A 5,367-nucleotide genomic window follows, 5' to 3' on the forward strand; every position below is an offset into this window, starting at 1 on the left:
GGTATAGTCGAAGCGCATCGCACCACTTTCACCCGCGATTCCTCTTTCCGATCCTGTCTTTCCGCGACGCTCGTGGCACGAGCCACTTCGCGAAACGCGCGCTTGCTATGCGAAATTTACAGGAAAATGTGAAATTTAAATTCGCGAGAAATATTTAAAGAAAGAATTAAATTTTTCATTTTGTATTAAATTCGACAATTTAATCGAAATTAATTAAACTTAGGGAATTCAGAGTGTTAAAAATATTTATATAAAGATTTCTCACAAGTTTCTTTAACATATCTACGACCATACATTGAGTATTTTTGTAACGCGCAATATTATTCGAATCCGATAAAAAATTCTTAATTGTACAATACTTTAAGACGTGTGTGTGTGTGCTGTCCTTATCTCATTTCTCGTATCTAAACCTTATATTTTCGAAATATTATTCCTACATCGCAGCATTACATTGTTATCTGTTGCAAGAGAAACCGTATAGCGAGTCTACATGCCGCTAGATTGCTCTTCAGCCGGTATTTCTTTCCGACAAGATTGGTTAATACTAACTTGTTGTTGCTCCGATTCTCGTGTTATACCGGCTTGGGAATCTTGATGAAGTTCAAAGGTCGATGGTGCGATGAGGAAAAAGTACCGCATCATTGCGTTCGACGATTGATCGATCACGCGAGATCATTGACGCATTTAAAGAAACAACTGAGCCGTTCTCCAGGCTGTCTATCCATCGTTTTTAGTCGACGACGCTTTTCACAGGTCAATTACAATACATCGCAAAAATTCTTTCTCGCATGCGCATCGAATCGGACGAGCTTTGCGAGTTGGCGGTCGAGATATATATACAGGGTGAGGTATTTACATTGAGACACCTAAATATCTAAAAAATTAAGCAAGATAAAAAGAAATGTTTCAGACAAAAGTTGTTCGGTTCTAAGGGGGTTGTAAGACGGTGCCATTAGTTTTACCTTGAGTGGAGGCGCTTCGGAGATTTCAATGTCAATCTTGTTTTCTTTCAATGGAAACACCCCAATCTTTTTTACAAAAATCGATTCCATGCAATATTCTGTATAAAAAGTTATAGGGGTATGATGGTAAAAAGTTTAATAATTTACGAGATATTTTATACTTTATTTTATTACTTTACTTCGACATAATTCTACATAAACTATGAAATATCTCATAAAATTATTTATTTTGCAATAATGTTACCTTAATATTTTAAGCTCAAAAAATGAGAGACATCAATTGGTGTAAAGAAAATAAAACAAGATTGACGTTGAAATCTCCGAAGCGCCTCCACCCAAGATCAAACTAATGGCACCATCTTACGACCCCCTTAGAATCGAACAACTTTCGTCTGAAACATTTCTTTCTATCTTACTTTATTTTTTAGATATTTAAGTGTGTCGATATAAATGCCTCACCCTGTATATAATAAAACTTATCTTCAAACCAGGGTTGAATAAGTTTTTTTTTAACTAAGTAAGTTTAAAGTTAATGGCCCAAAAATTAACTAAGTTTAAAAGTTACTTAAATAAAAATTAACTCAGTTAAAGTTAAGTTAAAAAATTATTAATTTATAAAAAAGTTAATTATGCAAAACTATATGTTTTTTATTAATTAATTTTTTAATTGTATATTAAACTTTTTAAATTTACGTAATATAATAAAAAGGTAGTTTTTATAAGAGAAATTTTATAACGCGTTTAAAATTGTAAGTTAAGTTAAAAAATTAACTTTAAAATTTTTAACTAATTATTACCCAACCCCGCTTCAAACTCGGATCTTCCTTTAATCGCGATAGTCGCGCGCACGAGAGTGGCGTTTAAAAGTAATTAAAGGCAACGATCGAAGCAGCTTTTCAATCGATGCCTCTAATTAAATGCCGCGACGAAAAAGTTTGATATCGATTCGCGATTAAGGTGAAATCAATGAGCGGAGAACACCGTTAAACTTTTTAACGATCTGATTTTTCAAGAGCTTAAATTGTGAGATTACCAACATATTGCGTGCGTCTCGTTTTTCTCGAAAACTATCCTCGATTACTAATAAATTAGAATTACTTTTATTCGCGTGGAAAAAGATCAGACGCGTGTAATTGCAATAATTCCAAACAACATTATCTCCACAGGGGTCGAGAATTTCCATGAGGCCCTTGACGGGAACGGCTCTACAAATTTACATACAAAATAAACTAATCAAAATGACGAGAATACGCGCGGGAACGTTAATAAAGTCTGCGAATTTGCGGGGGCGTCGCGCGTCACGTGTTGCCGATGTATCACTGTAATTGGAGATGTACATAATATCTATCTGGTGTGTCCGAATTAGGAAAACAATTAACGCTGCGGGCGACAAGGAGCGAGGACGAAGAAGGAAGGAGAAAGATAGATAGATAGAGAGAGAGAGAGAGAGAGAGAGAGAAAGAGAGAGAGAGAGCGATAGAGAACAACTCCTCGATGATGTTCCGGCGAGTTGCCCGCTGGGACTGCATCAATCTTGTTCCGGACCATTCAATTGATACTATCTCGCGCGAGATTCGCAGCAATAAACAATGACACGTTGCCGCAACGAAGGCGCGAGAGCGCCGGCATCGGCTGTCCCTTTTTGGTCCAGCTCTTGCACTCCGTCTCCCGCCGGTTTTGCCCCGGGACCTTTTTTTTCAGATTAACGCGGGAGGCGCCCGCGTGATTTATCCTCTTGCATTTTTCTTTATCGGGATAAGCGCGCGCGCTCTCTCTCTCTCTCTCTCTCTTTCTCTTCTCCTTCATTTTTCGCGAGGAACGAAGGACAGAGCGTCACAAAGATCATTATGACTCGAACAATCGAGAGATAACTAAAATAATTTTCTAAACTATGCTATTGCAATAAATTTAAAAATCAAATCTTACTTTAGTAATCAATTTTTTTTTTTTAATTAATACATAAAATAATCGTATAAAAAAATATATAAAAGTGATAAAATGAATCTTCTTTCGTGAAAAAGGCTTTTACGCTAAAGGAGCAAATCGAACAAGTTTAGAAAATGTATATACGTATATAAAAAAGTATCGAATTATATATCAAATATCAAACTATGCTATTGCGATAAATTTAAAAATCAAATCTTATTTTCGTAATCAAATTTTTTTTTTTTTTTTTTTTATTAGTACACAAAGTAATCGTATAAAAAAATATATAAGTGTACGAATCTTCTTTCGCGAAAGAAAACCTTTTACGCCAAAGGAAAAAAAAAGGAAAAAAAAACCAAGTTTAGAAAATGTATATATGTATTATATATAAAAAAATCGAGATATATTATATAGAGTTATATAATATAAAAATAATTCGGGATATCTGTAGCGAGAGAGAAGAGACGTTCGCCTGTCGACTTTCTCGTCGAAAGACGAGTAGGTAAAATGTAGGTTATACGTAAAACGCGCGACGCGAGGGTTGCCTAAGATGAGAGGGGCCCGTGTAGAGTGTCGTCTCACTCTCTCTCTCCCTTCCTCCCATCATCCTCTTCCTCTTCGCGGGTATGGAAAACGGCCTATGGTAAGGTCAGCCGTAGAGACACGCGGTGGATGATTTCACCTCGGCCATATTTATTATCCTAATCTCGATACGGTGCGCACGTTTGTGGCCTACATTCACCGCAAATTGCCCGACCGCCCCCGTTTTTCTTCGCATGCAGATCGAGCGAGCGCGATCTTCGGACCGGCATCTTCGCGTATGTATCTTCTCCCATAACCACACGACTGTAGAGTGTGTCTTCCCTTCGCCCTCTCTCTCCCCCCCCCCTTCCCTCCTGCTCCCCCTTTCTTCCGCTTCCCGAGCCGAATACGATACCGCAGTTGGCGGTCTAATAACAATAATAAGTACGCTAACGTGGCGGCGCATCGGCGCGTGATGGTATGTAACCCGGTCGGGTTACTTGGACGAGGGGAATGCGATGACGTTTAAAAAACTGCATCCCGAGAACGAGCAATTTGCTTAACCTTCGATCTCGAGGCGCGAGAGAAACCGTTCTGGTTCGTAATAAAGTATCGAGCGATGTGGAATTTTCGCGAGCTTCGTAACGATTTTACGACGGTCGGAGAAAATAGGAATACGCGTCAAGCTAAAAAAGTGTCTCGCGCGAGAATTCGTGCTTCGTGATCTCTCGTCGCTCTCGTACAACGGGATTTTCGATTATTCGCCGAAACCTACGCGCGCGAGTGTCTCAATGTTCCTCGAGACATTGGTAGATCTCCGGCGGCGGGGACGATCGGAACGGATATCGTTTAAAGAGTGACCGCGAGCTCGGGGCGGACTAATTAACGGACCGTAACTAACGGCCGAGCCACCGATTAACGACACGATTTTCACCCACGTGTATCGCGATATCGCGGGCGTAATTACGTCCGCGCGCCCGCGACATTAGCGTACAATGCTTCCATTGTTATCAGGGCTCGAAGAACGATCGCCTACCGTAACGTCTTTCCGCATTTTTCGCAAGCCAATGGACGGCCATTCTCGCAGAATTCATAGCCGCTGGTCTATCTCGATTATTTTTCCCGTATGTCGTGAAAAAAACTACTAACTTACTCCTCCATTTGCTCATTCTCGTCTTGTATCTCGGTTGAATTTACTAGTGTAACGCGAATAGTTACAATATATCAACGCCTGTTGAATATATGATACCAATTAAGAATTTAATCTTGGTACGAAATATATAAGGTTTTTTAAAATTTCATTTTTAACAATTAATTAATAAAGTAATTATACATATATACTTATATGGCCTAAAATAAATTCTTTTTCTAAGAACATGTTAAAAAGATGCATATAATGTATAATATATTATATAGCATGGATAATATGAAATGAAAAATTCTGTACATGAATATAATAATTATAAATATCTAAAAATCCATAAAAAAAGACAAGCAAAAAGTTCGAATTTTTAATAACATCTATAAAAGAAGGCTTTTGAGAAATAATAACAATCGTTACTAATCACTTTTAAAGTTTATGCTTAAATTTATGCTTATTTGAATTAATAAATCTATGATATGTAATAATAAATAAAATTAAATATAAAAATTAAATATAAAATTAAAAATAAATATAATAAAGAAAATTTATCCAAATATATGTAATGAAACATATTGTGTGTGATAAGAGATTATTCCATCTCCATATATACCTATCGAGACATCGAGACTTGTATGAGATTTAATTAAACAAAATCAAAGTATTACATTATCACCCCACAAAAAAAAAAAAAAAAAAAAAAGAAAAAACACGTGATATCCTAAAGTACAATGATGCGTGCGTATCAATCCCATTAGCTCTCTTATCGCTCCGTCCCTTTTACTTTCGCGAGGAACGAACGAGTGAACGATTCGA

The sequence above is a fragment of the Polyergus mexicanus genome, unplaced genomic scaffold (genome assembly GCF_030449975.1).
Source record: "Polyergus mexicanus isolate NDT 795.1 unplaced genomic scaffold, iyPolMexi1.0 SCAF_11, whole genome shotgun sequence".
Taxonomy (NCBI): domain Eukaryota; kingdom Metazoa; phylum Arthropoda; class Insecta; order Hymenoptera; family Formicidae; genus Polyergus; species Polyergus mexicanus.